This window comes from Macrobrachium nipponense, chromosome 35, assembly GCF_015104395.2.
Source record: "Macrobrachium nipponense isolate FS-2020 chromosome 35, ASM1510439v2, whole genome shotgun sequence".
NCBI lineage: Eukaryota > Metazoa > Arthropoda > Malacostraca > Decapoda > Palaemonidae > Macrobrachium > Macrobrachium nipponense.
Genome location: NC_061096.1, coordinates 27766783 through 27787022, shown reverse-complemented (window position 1 = coordinate 27787022; position 20240 = coordinate 27766783). Strand labels below are relative to the sequence as shown.

The window sequence follows — 20240 nt, the reverse complement described above, 5'->3', positions numbered from 1 at the left end:
ATACGTAATTCTTGGAGCACTTTCAGGATCAGCATTCCCATCTAACTGACGAATCCTGTCATGAACAACATCTTGCATCTGAAATTCAATGATTCTCATTCAGTCTATGATTTAGGGAATTAATCTTCAGTAATCACCATAACTTAGCTTTTACCAATTCACCTCTCCCAGAAGTTGCTTTTTTTTTTCATTTTTGTTCAAAGGCAAAAAAAATTGAAGGAAGTTTATACAATTTGGATACTGTAAGTGCACAATAGTTGAGTTATAAAATGATATTGTTAAGATACAATAAAGTTTTGTACATACTTACCTGGCAGATATATACTTAGCTATAGACTCCGTCGTCCCGACAGAATTTCAAATCTTGCGGCACACGCGACAGGTAGGTCAGGTGATCTGCTATTCCCGCCGCTGGGTGGCGGGATTCGGAACCATTCCCGTTTTCTAATCAGATTTTCTCTTCCACCTGTCTCCTGAGGGGAGGCTGGGCGGGCCATTAATCGTATATATCTGCCAGGTAAGTAAGTACAAAACTTTATTGTATCTTAAAAATATCATTTTTATACATGTAACTTACCCGGCAGATATATATACTTAGCTGATTGGCACCCTTGGTGGAGGGCAAGAGACAGCTAATTACAAAATTAAAACAGGAAACAACATATGTTGTAGGATATACAATCTTTGGTTCTTACCTGATTGGGCAGAAGACTTCATGATTACTGTCTATGAGTCTGCATGCCTCAAGAGCTTCAGCGAGGTACGGACCTATAACTGATAGCCCTTCTGGATCATGTCAATGGGGGTTAGCCTGCTTACGCTACAGAGCCTTATATGGATCGTGTCAATGGGGGCTGACCCACTTACATGACAGAGCCTTGACCTGTATCATATCAATGGGGTCTAGCCCTCTTACATGACAGAGCTTTAGTTTTTTAATTTACAAAAAACAAGGAGCACTAAACCCAATGCCGACCACCTGACCATCCTAACACTGTTAGAGCTAGGATTTGAAAGGGGTTCTTCCTACACCCTCTTTCAATCGACCATAAAAACAAACAGCAAAAAAGCTAAAATACAAATAAATAAGCTAAACTAAGTAGGATTAACTTCAGCTCCTTTTCCCAGCACTGAATCCGCGGATACGTAAGCTCCGAGTGAGAAGCACTTCTCATATGTAACCCTCACATCTCTTAAATAATGAGAAGCGAAGACAGAGTTACACCTTCAGTATGTGGACTCTATAAGAGCCTGGAGAGACCAAGTTTTGTGAAAAGCCATTGAGGTTGCTATGGGTCTCACTTCATGTGCCTTCACTATAAGGAGCTTAAGGTGCTTGTCACCACAGGAGAGATGAGCCTCTTTAATTAAGTCTTTAATGAAGAACCCCAGTGCGTTCTTCGAAATGGGTCTCTTCGGGTCCTTGACCGAGCACCAGAGACTTTCTTTTGTACCTCCTAGTTGAGTTTTCTTTTGCAAGTAAGACTTGAGGGTTCTGACAGGACACAAAGTCCTCTCCAGTTCTTTCCCTGTAATTGAAGAAAGCCCTTTTACTTCAAAGCTTCTTGGCCACGGCTTGGAAGGGTTTTCATTCTTCGCTAAGAAGAGTGGCTTGAATGAGCAAATAGCTGAGTCCTTCTTGAAGCCAACCCTGCCTTCCAAAGCTTGTAGCTCACTTGTACTTTTTGCTGTTGCTAGAGCGAACAAGAACAAAGACTTTCTCGTCAAGTCTCTAAAGGAAGCTGTATGAGAAGGTATGAACTTTTCAGACATGAGGAATTTAAGGACCACATCCAAGTTCCAACTAGGGTTCCTAGGGTTCTGGGTTTTCGAGGTCTCGAAAGACCTAATAAGATCATGCAGATCTTTGTTGTTTGAAACATCCAGGCCTCTATGCCTGAAAACAGAGGCCAGCATACTTCTGTAACCCTTAATCGTTGATACAGCCAGATTACATTTTTTCCTTAAGTAAAGGAGAAAATCAGCGATGTCCGTTACAGAGGTACTGGAAGAGGATACTTTCTGAGCATTGCTCCATCTTCTAAACACCTCCCACTTCGACTGGTACATGCGTAATATGGATGATCTCCTGGCTCTTGCAATAGCTTTAGAAGCCTCGCGTGAAAATCCCCTAGCTCTAACGAGTCCTTCGATAGTCTGAAGGCAGTCAGACTTAGAGCAGGGAGGTTCTTGTGAAATCTGTCGAAGTGGGGCTGTCTGAGAAGATCGCTCCTTAGTGGAAGCGACCTGGGAAGATCCACTATCCACTCCAGTACCTCTGTAACCCAGTCTAGGGCTGGCCAGAAGGGAGCAATCAGCGTCAGCTTCGCTCCTTCTGAGGAAGCAAACTTCCTTATTACCTCCCCTACTATCTTGAAAGAGGGAAAAGCGTACCCGTCTACGCCCGCCCAGTCCAGCAGGAGGCCGTCTATGGCCACTGCTCTTGGGTCCGAAATCGGGGAGCAATAATTCTCCAGCCTCTTGTTCCAATTGGTTGCGAACAGGTCTATTTTTGGTACTCCCCATAATTTCCACAGCTGCTCGCAAACGTGGATGGAGGGTCCACTCTGTGGGGAGGACTTGGTTTTTTCTGCTTAGAAGATCTGCACGGACGTTTCTTTCGCCCTGTACAAATCTGGTGAGGAGAGAGATCTTCCTCTCCTGCACCCAGAGCAGCAGTTCCTTTGCTGTCTCGTAAAGGGAGAAGGAATGCGTCCCTCCCTGTTTCCTGATATAGGCTAGGGCTGTCGTATTGTCTGAGTTGATCTGAATGACAGATCCTGAGATCTGCTTCTCGAAGTGAATGAGCGCCAAATGAATTGCTTTCAACTCTTTCCTGTTTATGTGCCAGGACACCTGTTCTCCCCTCCAGGTGCCTGACACTTCTTTCGTGCCTAGCATTGCTCCCCATCCCGACTCTGACGCGTCTGCAAACAACGCTAGGAGAGGGCTCTGTAAGTGAAGAGAGATTTTTTTTTTTTTTTTTTTTTTTTTTTTTTGAGATTCCCTTTGCTGAGTTTCTGTGGGTCCAACCACCAGCGGAGATCCTCCTTTATCTCGTACTTTAGATGGAAGGAGTCTCCTAGATCTTGGGACCTCTGATCCCATCTCTCCCTCAGGTAAAACTGAAGGGGTCTGAGGTGCAGCCTTCCTAAAGAAACGAACTGCTCCAGCGAGGAGAGGGTTCCCAGCAGACTCATCTAATCCCTCACGGAACAATGTTCCTTCTCTAGAAAGGCTGCCACCTTTGCTAAGCAGCGTTCTCTTCTTTCCTGGGATGGAGACGCTAGAAAACCCCGAGAATCCATCTGAATCCCCAGATAGACAATGCTTTGCTGGGGAACCAGTTGGGACTTCTCGGGGTTGACTAAAAGTCCCAGAGACTGAGTCAATTTGAGAGTGATTGAAAGGTCCTCCAGACATTGAACCTTTGATTGAGCCCGTATGAGCCAATCGTCTAAGTACATGGAGATCCTTATCCCTTTTAAATGCAGCCAATACGCTACATTCTTCAGGAGGCCCGCGAAGACTTGAGGGGCCGTCGAAAGTCCGAAGCACAGCGCTCAAAATTGGAAAACTCTTCCCTGAAACACAAATCTTGGATATTTCCTTGAGGCCGGATGAATTGGCACATGGAAATATGCATCTTGAAGGTCCAGGGACACCATCCAGTCCCCTGGACGAAGTGCAGAAAGAACAGAGGAAGTAGTTTCCATCGAGAACTTCTTCTTTATTACGAAGAAGTTCAGCGCGCTGACATCTAATACCGGCCTCCACCCTCCCGAGGTTTTTGGCATTAGAAATAGCCGATTGTAGAAACCTGGGGAATGGAGCTCTTGCACCAGTTCTATGGCTTCTTTCCTTAGCATTTGATCTACTGCTTGCAGAAGAGCTTGGCTCCAGACAGGATCTTTGTACCTTGCTGCTAACTCCCTTGGAGTTGTTGTCAAGGGAGGTTTTTTCCTGAAGGGGATCAAGTATCCTCTCTCCAGGATCGAGAGGGACCAGCTGTCTGCCCCTCTCTGCGCCCAGACTTTGGAAAAGTTCATCAGTCTGGCGCCTACTGTTGTCTGGAGGACTTCCTTTTCACTTTGCCTTCCCGAAAGGTCTTCTGGAAGGTCTTCCTCTTTGATCGGGCCTCCAACCTCTGAGAGAGACTCTCGATGAGGAGGCTCCCCAAAAGGGCTGCTGAAAGGGAACTCTTTCTTTCTTGGCCACAGGAACCGCAGGTCTAAACCTCTTAGCTGATTGAGTCAGGAGATCCTGCGTGGCTTTTTCCGCTAAAGATCTAGCAATATCTTTGACTGTGTCCTGGGGAAAAAGGTGACTCGAAAGAGGAGAGTATAACAAGGAGGCCCTTTGGAGAGGCGATACCGACTTCGTCAGGAAGGAGCTGTAGATGGACCTCTTTTCCAGAATCCCGGAACCAAAGAGGGAAGCAATTTCCACAGAGCCGTCCATCACCGCTCTATCAAGGCAGGCCAAGATGCTCGACAGCTCCTCCATACTGACGAAGTCAGGGTCCTGCGCTCTCTTAGCTAGAGCTCCCAGGGACCAGTCCATTAAGTTAAACACTTCCAGGGTCCTGAAAAGGCCCTTGAGAAGATGGTCAAACTCGCACATCCCCCAAGTTGCCTTTGCTGAAAGGAGAGAGCGCCTCCTGGACGAATCAAACAGAGAGGCATAGTCTGCGTCTGCCGATGAGGGAAGCCCTAAGCCCATTGGCTCCTTGGTGTCGTACCATCTTCCTGGTTTACCTGTCAGCTTGGAAGGTGGGCAGGAAAACACCGTCTTGCCCGCTTCTCTCCTGGATTGAAGCCATTCCCCAAAACCCTTGAACGCCTTTTTCATGCAAAGGGTAGGGCGCATCTTCACAAAAGAGGAGGATTTAGGAGACCTGGTGCTTGAAAGCAAAGATCCTGGAAAGCAAAGATCCTGGTGAGGGAGGATCAGCTGGATGAAGAGTGTCTCCAAACTCCTTGAGGAGAAGCGAAGAAAGCCTCTTATAATCGGACACCACCGCATCCACTGGCAAATCGTCATCAGAAAACTCGAACACTCCAGCTGTGGAAGAGCGCTTCGTAGGGGAGGAGTTCTGAGAAGGAGAAGGACTCCTGTCACGTGAAGGTGTGCGCCTATCATGAGTCATACGCCTGCTGCTACTGGCTGCAGGGGGGCTCTTAAAAGGAGACGAGATACTGCAAGGCCCCTTTCGTTTGAGAGGAGAGGGGCTCATATCCACTAGAGAACTCCTCACAGGAGAAGGGGTCCTGCTGGGTTCCTGGCGCCTGGGAGGCTCCTGGCGCCTGATAGGCTCCTGGCGCTTAATGGAATCCTGGCGCTTCCTAGGCTCCTGGCGCCTGCTAGGTTCCTGGCGTTCAACTGAAGAGTAGATCCTGGGCGAATCCTGATCCTTGAGGGGACCTAGGGCCTGGCGCCTCCTAGGAGAGAGGCTACTGCTGGGATACTGGCGCCTTACCGGAGAGGGGTTGAGATCTTTGTGCCTGTGCGCAGAGGTGCTCCTGTTAGGCTCATGGTGCCTGCTCTGAGGAGAGCACCTGGCAGGAGGAGAAGAGTGCTTATAGGGCAAAGGTGAGCGCCTACCAGGCGAAGTGCGCCTGCTAGAAGGGGCTCTCCAGTCTGTAGAAGAGCGCCTGGACGAATCTGAGAGTTCCCTCCTAGACGGAGAGGGGTGCTTGCTACAAGAGGGAAGCCTCTTAGAGCTCTTCACTGGAAGAGAGACGTCCTTCCTTCGTGAAGAATCCTTAGAGAAGGAGCCTACAAGATAGGACAACTGTTCTTGTAGGCTTATGAGGAATCGCTTCGTAGGATCTTGTGGAGAGGGTGCAGGTCGTCTAGCCTTCTTACTGCCTGAAGGCAAATTCTCTGGGAAGCGCTCCGGGCTTGAATCGAAGGCGTCTCCTCTAGGCGAATTCCAGGCTCTCTTCAAGGGGCGCGACTCCGTGGCCGAACTCCAGCCACGCATAGGAGAAGACGAATCTGACGCCGAAAAACACTCTCTTAGGATGCCTTTACTGCGGCTATCCAAGGTAGCCTGGGACGCTTTGTCAGGATTTACCGAAGGGACACCTGACCGTTGGGGATGCTCTACATCCTCCTTGCAGCTGTCGACATTCCTCCTCCCCAGTTCCTGGGAGTTTGAAAGAGGTCTAGGCCTGGGAGCAATGCGGAGCCAGTCAGACGCCCCCTCCACTGCACTGGGGACACTGCACATGTCACTGTCACTCTTACCTTTCGATTCCATTGCCCGCAGCTGAGCCTGTAGCTTCCTGATGGAGGACTTCATAGTCTCCATCTCTGAAGACAAATCCTTAGATTCAATACAGGGAGAAGGGGCTGAGGTTATAAGTGAAACATTAGAAACTACAATGTTAGCCTCTACTTCAGGTTCAAAAGAGCAAGACCTACTAGAGCTCCTTGCGGAAGCCTTTCTAACTCTATCTTTTTCAAACTTTTTAATGTAAGAAGTTAATTCTTCCACTCTTGCTCTGTCAGCCTCTCACATTCCAAACAAGTGTTAATAAAGGAACATTCAGACCCTCTACACTTCATACATACAGTATGAGGGTTTACCGAAGCTTTCGGTAGCCTAAACTTGCAATCCTCTCTTACACACACTCTATACAAAGGTGTAGCGTTAATGTCAGACATCGTGAAAGAAAAATCCTATCCAAAATCCAAAACAGTCCACAAAAAGCGTATGCCAAGCCAGAGAAAACAATACGTCACCAAAGGTCAATCCAATACTAATCCTCGGCAAACAAGAAGAAATTCGAGCAGGAGGAACCAACAACAGATGATGCCGCCACCGGCGACAGAGAAAATCTGATTAGAAAACAGGAATGGTTCCGAATACCGCCACCCAGCGGCGGGAATAGCAGATCACCTGACCTACCTGTCGCGTGTGCCACGAGTCTATAGCTAAGTACTATATATCTGCAGGGTAAGTACATGTACATGTACAAAAATATATATTTCTGATCACACAAGTTTACAACAACAACAACAAAAATTACTCCAACCTAGTCTTTCATAAATGTCAACTGCTTGTGTCTGGACCACTAAAAGTTTGGTGCTATCAACCATTGATGTAAGATATAATATTGTACATTATGAGAGGCTAATAAAATGTTATGTTTAAGTTGTACTATATCATTTTTACCACTTTGTATGTAGCAATCCAGTTAGTTCTTAGCATAAAAGATGTGCAGAAGTTGTAAGATATTATCCTAACTGGGGGCTTGAGTAGATACCCCAAAGTAAAAACACTCAAAAGTTGATGAGAACCTCCAAAAAGTAAATATAATAATGGAAAGCACCTCCATATTACTTGCAAAGGCCATGGAAGTGGATAAAATGCTCGTTTCAAGACCATTAACCTTCAAGTTGGATGCCAGGGATTCTGTGGTCCGTATTACCACAAACTTAACAATCCTCGCCTGCACCAGAATGGTGTTTTAAGAACCATCAATTATATGGTTGGTCTTCCTAACTTGTCTCCTCACTGCTCTAAACTGGGACAAAAGCAGGTCTCCAGCTCAGGTAGACTAGCAGAGGGGATAATAACTGATGCCAAAGCTGCTATTGGAAGGAACTATATGGGCTTGGCCACGAAACCTGGATTGTGTGATGTGTCAGTGCTCTGCCAACTCGGCATGTGTGTGACAACTGGTTGGAAAGAACATGAATCTAACTCTCAGGTCTAGCAGAGGCAAGAGCTAACAAAAAACAATAATCATCAAAAGCTCTGACATTTACAACTTAGTTCATTAGAAGGAAAACAGGTTCAAAACATGTGCCGGGTTATCTGTACTCTATTACCTGACGTTCATAACTTAAGTGAAAAAGAACCCATAGAAGTCCACTACTCACAGAATAGAAGCTACTGCTATAAAAACTACAAAATTTCAAATTTCACAAGTACAACTTTGAAATAGACTTTATGTCTCCGTTAGCAATAAAACCTGGCAGTCTTACTCAAAAATCCTCTTCTAATCAGGCAAAATTCATACCTACTAGGCAAGCAAGTTGAGACCACAAATTCATCTCATACCAACAAAAGTGAGGGTGACAGAACAGCTCTTAGCCAACAATGGCCTTACCTTACCAGAGAAAGGTGCAAAGGCATATCCCTTCAGATTGTTCCAGAAAAGGGATTTTGACGTAAGGAAAAATCTATTTCTGGGCGATTGGCTCGTGTCGCCAGCGAAATATCCTTTAATCTATTATTTCTAGGGTAAATGTACTAACACATACCAGAGAATAAATAAATAAAGAAAAAGGTCAGTATAACTGACTCGCTCACCCTCCAAGAGGGTGTCGGTATGAACACTATGGCGAGTGAGACCACTACCACGAGCCAAATGCCAATAGAATTCTCCCACTACAAAATCCCCCAAGAGGAGAGCCGACCCACAGAGTGGGCAGCACTTACTACTACTACTCCATCCCATGCTGCCGACTGCTGCGCCTCTGGTGGCCATCCTGAAGTTAGCAGACAATCTTGGCGATGGGATGGTAGGGCGGGATTTCGCTGGCGACACGAGCCAATCGCCCAGAAATAGATTTTTCCTTACGTCAAAATCCCTTTTCTGGGCTCAGCTCGTGTCGCTGCGCGAAATCGTACCAGAGAAATAGCACAAGATTGTAACAAAATCAACAAAATAAAAGAGGTCTCAAATAAAAGATAAAATAAAGTAAAAGAATATAATTGCTAATAAGGATACATATACACAGTGATACAAAATAGAAATATTGCTTAAATTACACTTAATTCAATAATATTTCTTAACTTAAGGTAATTTACATATATACAGGAGTAATATGTCATATAGTACAAAATGTATCTGTGTAAAGCTATGTATCAAAAAATTCTAGAGCAATTAACATAATAAGTTGAACAAAACAAACTCAACAATAATAATATATAAAGGAATGTATATGACTTAATATACAAAACCAGTAACCATTACAATAAGATGTATCTCCTAGCATAAAAATAAGGAGATGACATCCACGAGATCATATCCATCATCAATTGAGTGTCCCTAGCAAAAAAATAAGGGACACCACCACACCATCATAAAAGCAGCTAAGACACAAGGTGACCGTAAATGAACAAGGCAGGATAGACGAACTGTTTGGGTGAGGCAGGTAGAAAGGAGGACTGGGTCTTCTACTAAAGATTAGTTAGAGTCAGGGAAACTATGCCTTCCCCGCTGCAACTGCTGAAAATTTCAGAGCTTCCAAGGACTTTAAGTAATGACGTTTGAACACTGTCGGCGATTTCCATCCAGTATACTTTTTCAACTCATCGAAGTTCATATGTTGGAAATAGTTATTGAGGTGGCTACTGCCCTGACATCATGTGCTTTTGGGAAAGAGTCAGGATTGGCTTGTTTAATGAAGTACAGGATTTGTTGCCTGATGACCTTTAATAGATAAAGTGCCACCTTTTTCTCTCTTAAAGAGAGGACCCGATGAGGATGAGGAGGTCCTAGATAGAAAGGCTCGTAAGGCTGAAACTGGGCAAAGAGATACATCTTGTGGAAGGGGTAGTACCTTCCATGGTTCCCACCTCATCAAATAAAGGATCTTCATTCTTAGCTATAAAGCTACGTTCCGGAGAAGTAGCACTTCCCCTGTGGGAAGGAACTGAATATGATCCGGATCTCTGGATAAAGCCGACAGTTCTGAAATTCTAGCTCCTGAGGCCAAGCTTAATTAAAAATATGGGTTTTTCTTAAGAGCATTATAAACGAGCATGGTGTCATTATTGGTTTCTGAAGCCAGCTTTAGAACATCGTTTAAGAACCATGATACTGAACGTAGGCCTTACAGAAGGTCTGAAGTCTAGCACAACGACCTTGGGAATAGGAAAACCGGAAAGTAGGAATCCTGTCAAGTCACTATGTATTGAACCCAAATTGAAAAATTGCCTGTTTTTCCCCCCCTTGTTTTTCAAGGCTTGACTTGTTTATCGTAATTGTGCTAGCTTGCTAAGCCTTTGTTTTCAAATAATGGATCTGAAAAAGGATATAAGCTTGAATTTGATTGTCATGACCCTAATAGCTGAGTTCTTTCAGGAACGGTTGCTAACTTTTTTGACAGCAGCATCATACTGTCCGTCAAAGTTTGAACTCTCTTTTGATCGGATTGCCAAGAAGAGAATATTCCTGATGGGTCATATTTCGCATCCCTTTTCGCTGCCAAACGTTCCATGAAATCCATAAAGTTAGGGTTTTGAGAAACCTCCCTTGAGGAAGCGAACCACAGTCTTCGTTTTGTACTGGACTGGGAGAGTCCTGGGATTTGGGGATCCGAAGAGGGGGGGGCGAAGACCCAGTTAATAGTGGAAATTACCGGGAAAGGGGAATCAACACCAATGAGAGGGTACCAATTGCTCTTTCGGGTACCCAGTCTGGGGCTACTAGAGCCACTTGACCCTTGAATGTCCTGAGTTTGTTTAAGACTTTCATGAGAAGATTCACTGGAGGAAAGACATAAATCTTCTCCCAGATTTTCCAGTTTAGAGCCAGGGCGTCCGTGGCATAGGCCAGAGGGTCCAGGTTGGGGGCCACATAACACGGGAGTTTGTGGTTCGCTTGAGATGCGAAGAGATCCACCTGTAGACCTGGAACTCTCTGAAGAATCCATTGGAACGAACTGTTGTCCAGTGACCATTCCGACTCTAGAGGTACTGATCGGGATAGAGCATCTGCTATGAACGTTTCTCACTCCAGCTATATGTGGAGGAGAGATGCCAACTGAACTTGTCCGCCAGGGAGAAGATGGCTACCATGACATGATTTAGATGACGTGACTTGGAGCCTCCTCTGTTTACACAATGTACTACCACTGCGCTGTCCAGGACTAGCTTTATGTGGGAGTACTTTGGCGGACGTAACCTTTTTAGAGTCAAGAACACTGCCATTGCTTCCAGTACGTTTATATGGAACTGACGGAACTGAGGTGACCACGTTCCTTGAACCTTCTTGAACTGGGAATATCCTCCCCAACTGCTTAATGAAGCGTCTGTGTGGATGGTGATCCCTGGTGGAGGAAACTGAAGGGGCACTGACACCGACAAGTTCTTGACTTTCGCCCACGGCCGGAGTCGATTCTTTAGAATCAGAGGGACTGAGGATAATTTGTCCCTGGACCTGACATTTGCTCGTGAGCGCCAGATTCTGGTTAGGTCTTTCAGTTTGGCTTTCATTAGGATGTTCGTCACTGATGCAAACTGGAGAGAACCCAGGATCCTTTCCTGAGATCTTCTTGACGCCAGTTTGTGACTCAGAAATTGCTTGACTGGACTTCGCTATTTCCTTCCTCTTGGATGATGGAATCGACAGAGTATGGGAGGATAGATTCCATTGAATGCCTAGCCACTGAAAGTTTGACTCTGGAGTGAGTCTTGACTTGGTCCTGTTTATCTTGAAGCCTAGATATTCCAGGAACTGAATCACTTTCAGTGTTGCTTTGTTGCATTCCTCGACTGTTGAAGCCCAGATCAACCAATCGTCGAGATACGCTACTACCATAACCCCTTGCGATCTGAGTTGTTGAACTACTACTTCCGCCAGCTTCGTAAACACCCTGGGTGCTACGTTGAGCCCGAAAGGAACTACCTTGAAGGAGAATGTCTGGTCTCCTATCTTGAAGCCCAGATACGGACGGAAGTGTCTTGCAATAGGGATATGATAGTAAGCGTCTGTAAGATCGATAGAGGTGGTGACGGCCCCACGGGGAAGTAAGGTCCGCACCTGCGAGATCGTGAGCATCTTGAACTTGTCGCAGCGAATGGCTTAAGTTTAAGCGGGACAAGTCTAAGATTAACCGTTCTTTTTTTGTGAGCCTTTCTTTGGCACGCTGAACAAGCGTCCTTGAAATTTTAACCTTTTGACTCTCGCTATAAGCCCTTTCTGAAGGAGATCCTCCGCATACTCGTCAATTCCTTGGAAGGAAGTTGGCGGAAAGGTCTGGATGGGGGTGGGTTCGCTAACCAGCTCCAACCCAGGCCTTTTGACACAATGCTCTGAGCCCACTTGCTGAAGTTCCACCGGTGGCGAAAGTGAAACAGCCTCCCTCCTACCTGAAATTCCTCATTGGTTCTGGTAGCCTCCTCGGCCTCCCCTGAAATGTTTTCCCCTATTAAAGGGACCTCCCGATCCTCTCCCACGAAAGGATCGCTTACCTCTGCCTCCCTTACCCGAGCGGTCATACTTCTGTGAAGCTTGACCCTCGAAGACCTGGTTGTAGGCTGGAGAGGGCGTAAGAGTGAGGAGGCTGAGGCTGAGGGGAGCATAACATAACTCGGCTGCGATTGAGCCTTTTGTAGGTGGAAGGTTTGGGCTGTTTGCACCAAGGGAACAGCCGGAACTTGCTGAGAAAAGCGTGGCTGCTTTTTCTGGTAGGGCTGGAAACGTCTAGGTTTCCTTTGAGCCTTACCCTTACCGGCTTGATCCTGTCGTCTCTTGGCCGTAAGACCCCAACGGTCTTTAAGGCTCTGGTTCAATCTCGTAGCCTCTGACTGAACCTCCTTCACCATCGCTTCTGGGAAGAGGTCTGCTCCCCAGATGCTTGCGCAAGCAACTTATTCGGCTCGTGCCGAATAGTTGCTTCTTGTAGGACATGTTTCCTACAATTCGTCCTAGCAGTGGCAAACTCAAACATATCTGACTGCACCGTTTGAGTCAAAGATTTGGTAAGAAGCTTGAAGAGCGGTTCCGACCCATAGGCAATGGTAGCCACCTCGGTCATAGCCATGGAATTAATGGACCTGGCTAACCGCGATTTGGCATCGAATTCTGCCTGAATAACGGCTATCTGGAAGCCTAGGTAGCTTCTCACCAAACTGCTCCATAGCACAGTCTGGTTTGAGTTGCCAGCTGAGAAGGTGTTAGGTAAGTCTTCCCACAATTCACCGGCTGAAGGAAGTAAAGGAGATGTAGGATCTGCTTCCTTCAGTTGAGGCATGGAATCCCCCTTCTGGGCTGCTGGAATAGTATTGTCCGCGATCTTTTGTCATGGAAAGGGAAAGGCGGGGTTACTCTCTTCCAATCGTAAAGATCGTAAACGGACTCTTGAAAGGTTGGATTTTCGTGTTGGAACATCCATGTCCTCTAGACACCTGAGCCATTCTCTCTGAGCCTGGTCACGTGAATAGAGGACTGTCTCCTTTGGTACTTTATCATCCCGAGTCATGGCTGAGGCGGTGAGCCTGGCGTAGCCGATGAACGGAGGCTGAAGGTCTTCCGGTAGAACTCGAAGTCCTCAATCCTCCGAGTTCCACATTCCGGGATAGAGATGAGCCCGTCTTGGAAGGGGGCGTATGACGCTACTCTCCAAGGGTTGTTCATTGAGAACGGAGGTAGAGAGTCATACGGGGGAAGTTGGGCTCCACCTGTGCTGAAAGGTGGAGGAAAAGCTAGAGGAGCTTGGCTCAGTCCGGCTATAATGTTGTCCTGAGAGGTAATCCTATCAGACAACCGAGAGATCATTTGTTCCATGCTATTTTTCAGAGACCCAACCAGATCGCCCACCTGTTGTAACAGACCAGCGTTGGAGTCCAAAGCCGGAGCTGCTGCGGAGGTGGAAGGGTGGCCCTGAACTGGAACCAAGGGTAGCGGAACTGACGACTCCGCTGGAGTGTGAGATCTCTCCCTGGAGGATCTACTCCTCGAGGACTTAGAGCCGGACCCAGAAGCTTTAGATCTCTCTGCTCCGGGATTCCTAGCCGGAGACTTACGAGAAGAGGATGACGCCGAAGCCGTCTTCTTAGACGACGACGACGTCTTCGTCAAGGTTTTCACTGCTTGACCCTTGACCTTGGGTCTAACTGAAGCGTCAGGAGAAGTATATAATTCATTACCCGTAAAGCCTTGGAAGGATGGAGAGGTTGCAGGAGTAGAAGAACCAGTTGCACCCAAGGGTATCCCTTGGGTGTCCAACTTACCTACCTCGACCAACAGGTCGTCTACACCTACCATAGGTTTCCACATTGATATCAAGCGTCGCGACTTTCAGAGGAGATGTTCTGGCCTTGGTCTGTCAACGAGGCAGCCAGCTGTTGCTGGGATGAAAGCGATAGTCGGGGCCGCCTCTTGCTGGTCTGGGTCGACGTAGCCTGTCGCCTTGCCTCCGGGGAAGATTAGTACCGCCAACCTCTTCTCAAGGATGTAGGGCATACCCTTGGCGGCGTTCTTCCCGAAACCGCCGACCCAGGCCCGCAGGGTTGCCAGTGCGGTATCCCTCACAGCCGGAGCCTGGAAGAGAGGGTATTGATTAGATTTAAGAATAACTTAAAACTAAAACTAACTTAAAGCGTAACTTAAAATTATAGGGGCTATAAGACCCCCTGAATTTTACCTTAAGTTAGAGTGATTAATGTAAAAACTTAAGCACTATAACAAATGAGGACCAGTTATCGGAGTTGGAATACTTACCCCATCTAAGAGCTGGCTCACCAGATCGTAACAGATGGTACACGTCTCGTGGTACCAGACCTGGATGTCCCCGTGCGGAGTCGCGCATGGAGCATGGGACCGGCAAACTTCGTGTCCACATGGGTCCTGAAGTGTGGCGGCGCATCCCGGATGCTCACAGTTGGTGGTCTGTAAGTGAAAAGACACATGAGTATCTTAAAGACTATCACTTACAGGCTAAAGGACAGAAGAACTCCGTTGCATGCCGGAGCTCGGAAAAAAAATTTGGGCATAACCCCTCCCTTAATCGCCTGAATAGGCTATAACCCCGGAGGGATCCGGTTAGACAGGAAGGGAGGGGGGATGGTTTAAGGTACTTAAGATAAACTTAATAGTTTAACATAATAGATCTTAAACCTAAAAACTCGAACGTACCGGACTAAGTCCAGTGCGTGGCGGAGTGTTGTAACTCAGCGAGACGGAGTGGTTAGAAGGGACCGACTGTATGTTCCGGTCCACCCTGCTGGGTGGACTAGCACCTTTCCGCTGGATGCCAGGTCTCCGGTGGTAAAGGAGCCCTAGTAAGGTGGGAAAGAGCAAGAGGACATACAGACTCGGGCTAGCAACGGAGCGACGGGGGTAGCAACGGAGGGGGGAAAGGCCAGTCCCCCCCCACCTTACCATCCGGGGCCGGACCGAGAAGCCGGAGAGGTCGAGTCCAGTCTGGGTCTGTCCCGTCCCTCTACTCCCTCCGCCTGGGGGGGAGAGAGAGGGAGGCATGCTCGGGTATGCGGAGCGAGCATGGGCAGACCGACCCACCCCCCCCGACTCTATAGAAGAGCGGGAGGGGGGGAAGGTGACTGGACAGGGGCAGTCTGGCTTGCCTCGTGATCACGTAGTGACCACGGGGCGATAAGAACAAACAACTAAGCCTAGAAACATAACCAACTGATCAGAGATATGCTATCGGGAAGCAACCGAACTGAAGAGCGGTAGCATATAGGCCCAATGGGCCATGACCTAGGCTAAGCAAGCCAGACGCCTAGCTAACCTAACAAATATCATATAATTAATTCAAATGAATAATAAAATGAAAGAAAGAAAACAATATAGTAGGAGAAAAAATCCAGGAGTGTACAAATAACTCGAAGGCAAGTCTACCACTCAAAGCTAGCCGAGGCCGATACTAAGAGCCGTGGCTAGGGTCTGGATGGAAGGAGCCTACATAAGGTAAAAGACATGCATGCATGACAAAACCGTGTAGACCGTACCCTAAACAAAGCGGATAATTAAAATAGAGCGTACTTAAGTAAGGGGATGTTCTGGGTATGGGCGACCAAGAACGAACCCACCACGAGGCAGAACCATGCTGCCATGCTTCCGACCTAGAGTTCGTATTTATACCTAAAAAACGGCAAATACGGGCTCAGGGCCGGAAAAAACCAATTAGCAATAAACACTGAGTACTTAACTTAGCTGCTGCGATGGCTGCACGCTCCATGGTAAATAAATCCAAAGGAAAGGGCACAAAAAACACCGAGTAAAAAATGGCACGTCTGAATTGAGTGCGCTAACTGAAAAGGATGGCCACCAGAGGCGCAGCAGTCGGCAGCATGGGATGGAGTAGTAGTAGTAAGTGCTGCCCACTCTGTGGGTCGGCTCTCCTCTTGGGGGATTTTGTAGTGGGAGAATTCTATTGGCATTTGGCTCATGGTAGTGGTCTCACTCGCCATAGTGTTCATACCGACACCCTCTTGGAGGGTGAGCGAGTCAGTTATACTGACCTTTTTCTTTATTTATTTATTCTCTGGTATGTGTTAGTACATTTACCCTAGAAATAATAGATTAAAGGATATTTCGCGCAGCGACACGAGCTGAGCCCAGAAAACCATGAATATATGACTTCGTATTGCAACCAACCTTCACTGGCAGAGCAAAGAAATAATTTAGAAGGTTCAACTTATATATCCATATTGGAGTTTGACCTTACTCAACACTACAGCAAAACATAAAGAATGCTTCACTTGAAAATTATGACCATACCAAACTGAAATGGTATAGAAAGCTAAATATTTATAACCTATATTAAAACAATTCAAACAACTAACAAACAAATGGTCAAGAAAAGTGACTTACAGCTGGGAAGGCTTAAGCATCTGTCTAACAAAGCCTCACCATACAGTTTTTTGGGTATCACAATGAAATTCCTTCACCAAAGCAATATTAGTGAGATAGAAAAAGAAACCCACAGAATCACTTTGTAACTTGTTTACTTCTAAGTATTTACATTTAGTTTTGGTAAAATTATAAATTAAAAATATAAGGATATTAGGATTCTCATGCACAACGATAATAGGTAGCTGGGAGCAAAATCAAAATGTCACAGACTTGCTAAATGTAACAGATGCCTGGGAAATCAGTTTTCAAAAAGGAGCTTTCGAGCCTGGATAAACTTAACTAACCAGGTGGAAGCATGCCGTTTCTTTTTTTGGAGGGAATCAGGGGGCTGCTGACAGCAGGATTATGCTCACTGTAAAGTAATGGGTTTGTGGCCAAACACATTAGGAACAATGATATTCAACAGAGGAACCTAGTGCAAGACTAAAACAGGCTGAATACAATTAAATATCAAGTAGACTGAAGCGTGAAAAAGTAAAATAAAAGAAGACGTTAGTCTAGTAGGCTCTGCATTTCTCTAAAGACAGGAAACATGGTACAACATTGAAACTATTTCAAAAAAGATTTTGACAACTTGAGAGTGCTGCTTTGAAATGCATATTACAGAGTCAGATGGATGGCACGACAGGGATTTCATAAGGGAAATTACAGATGTTACATTATGTAAATGAGCAATAATAAAGGAGAGATGGAGAAGGTTTGGGTGTGCCCTTTGCACCACTCTAGGACTGGCATACAATAGTGCCGTCTGGGCTCCTCCTGGATGACCCAGCCCTATCTGGGAGACCACTATAAGACATGACTTTTGGGCGTTACAAATTGTTAAAGATATGAGAGGCAGAATTCCACAACAATGAAGACAATAACAATAACAACTTGTAACCTTTAAAAGAAAAGAACATTCAAGAAATTAGCCATACCTGAATATTGAATCCTGCTTTTTCAAAACTGGTCCGTACCTCTTTATGGCACAAGTTACTCTTAATCAGCTCAAAAATTTCTGCAGAGATATTAGCCTTCTGATCAGGAGATTGAATGTCTTCCAAGTTTCCACCACTGTGTAATGCATCAGCTTCTTTAGTAGCTGAAAGCATAATAAAAAAAAAAATAAATATCACAGAAAACTTTCTTACACTCAAAATATGCAGATTACTTTAAAATTAAATACTCCTCAACAACCCTAAAAACCTATCATTTTTAAAAACAAAAACACTGTATTCAGCAGAATATTATACCCACTCCCCAAAACATGGATTAGAAATAGTCCCTAAAACTTGCTAGAAATGTTGAAGTATGTGGTAGATAAATGTGCTAATGTTTACCAATAAAATAAAGGCTAAAAATAACTTATCCTAACTCCACTACATTCATAATAATAAACTTATTGACAACTGAAATATTAATTTTTTGCCAACCACAGACTATACACATCTAAGATCCATATCTGGCAGCAGTGAACTATGATGTAAGAGAATATATTTCACACAAAAGTTAGTTAAAGTAATTGAAACTTGTTAATAAAGACTAATAGATCTGTGTGATGAGAGAGTATGTTGATGAGGTGGAAGGATCTCAGTAGTTCTCCTGGCTGGAATTTCAATTTCATCTTTCAGTTACAGTACATTGGCAATTGTGGGGTTGGTTAGAAATGGGAATATGTATGTAAAACAAGTCTTCATATCAGGAAATCTGCAATTAAGATGAAGACATTGTTGCTACAAAGTAGTTTCTATAAGAAACTCACTTATTAAGCAGGGGGTTTTGTCTAAAAGGACTGCAAGGTTCAAACCTCTGCTTGCCTTGATCTATGCATGCTGAATGCAAATGACAAGGAAATACAGTACTACTACCACAAAATGCCAGCTTACTGTTCAAGTATGTGAGCAGGTAGAGCTAACCCCTGTAAACTCTTATGTAGCCAGGTATTTCCTGCTGCAGAGGCTGATAAGGCCCTGTGCCACAGTTAGTACAAAAGCCAGAACATATCTATCATAGAATCCCAGATTATAATTAGTTCTATGCCTACTCCCCAAACTCCTCATGAAAGGGAACATGAAAGAAGCCACATTCTCAAGCCATGGGTTTTAGGCAGGCTGGTCTGTTATGTAACTCACCAGTACCAAGCCAGACCAGAGCAAATCATGGTCACAGGCAGTGTGCAGTGTGGAGAAGGTCAAAGGTAATGAGACCAGGGCCTCACTACCAATCTGCAGACTACATCCATCATAAAACTTGTGACATCAATAAACAGAGGCAAAGGCATCTTGGAATCTCCAAACACAAGGCCCAGTAACTAAACAGATCATTAACTTTGATTTAATACTATGGGGTATTAAGTCATCCAACTCACTAAACAACTAGTATGCCAGCTCGAATATATCTCCTGAAGCCAAAAGGTAGTGGTGTAGTCCTTATGCAGAAGTTGGTAAACTGCTAGTCTCTCCATGATTACTTTAATTGAAATGCAAGAAAACCGGTATAATAAGGAATAATTCCTAAATACACAAAAAAACAGGAAAATGACATGTCAAAAAAAAGGACTTAAAATAAATGAGCAGCAGTAACAGTAGTAAACAGGCACTTTCAGACCAGCAGACACTTCATATGACCATTTTCTGCTGAATAAAGGACTTGGCAGGCTCACTGTGCCAATAGCCAGCTAGGTACTTTGCCATTTTTCAGCATGTCTGGAAAGGGAGATGCCACACTTGAATACATCCATAAAGTGATGGGGTTTTAGTGTCAAATAATAGTATAATTAACCCACCCTTATTCGCCGACTGACGTATTTTTACGTCCGACATTTTTTGTCTCCCGTGTGCCGACTGTACGTAATTTACGTCGACTTACAAAAGTTTTTTTTTAAATTCGCGGAAAAATACTTATAGGCCTACCAGCCTAAAACTTTTGAATCACGCGCCTTGGGGGATCCTGGGAGTTCACAGATCAAGGTGTTGTTTTGTTTACAATCGTTACGCAGGCGCGCAAGCGCGAATTTCTTTCTTGCCGCACTAAAAAGTATCTGTGACACATCTCGGAAATTATTTCATCACTTTGACATAATTTTTGTACCATTGTAAATTAGCCGTTACATGAAGTATTATATATGAAAATGTGCGCATTTGTATGTAGAATACAACATAAAATAAATACGCATGATTGTAGCTTTCATCAGTTTGGAGATATTTTCATATAAATAACGATAATTGCCAAAATTTCAACCTTCGGTCAACTTTGACTCTACCGAAATGGTCGAAAAACGCAATTGTAAGCTAAAACGCTTATATTCTAGTAATATTCAATCATTTACCTTAATTTTGCAACTAATTGGAAGTCTCTAGCACAATATTTCGATTTATGGTGAATTTATGAAAAACTCTTTCCTTACGTCCGCTCGGTAACTCTTCCGAAAAAAATCATACATGTGATTGTGGTAATGTTTGCACCATTTTAAAATTAGCTGTTATATAAAGTTTTATATATGGAAATGTGCGCATTTCATGCCACAATACAACTAAAATAAAAAACAAATTGAAGACCATTTTGTTGTCTACAAAAGTAGTTTTCTATAAGAAACTCACTTATTAAGCAGGGGGTTTTGTCTAAAAGGACTGC

The 20240-nt window shown here is 45.0% G+C and overlaps 1 long non-coding RNA gene across 1 annotated transcript in view; it reads right to left on the bottom strand.

The window, feature by feature from the left end:
- LOC135208530 (uncharacterized) overlaps positions 1 to 20240 on the bottom strand; it is a 70743-nt gene continuing 50503 nt past the window's right edge. Inside the window, exons 2-3 of the long non-coding RNA XR_010313186.1 lie at positions 17546 to 17709; positions 1 to 78 (exon numbers count right to left, since the gene is read on the bottom strand). This is a non-coding gene — a long non-coding RNA (uncharacterized LOC135208530). The remainder of the gene's footprint in view (positions 79 to 17545; positions 17710 to 20240) is intronic.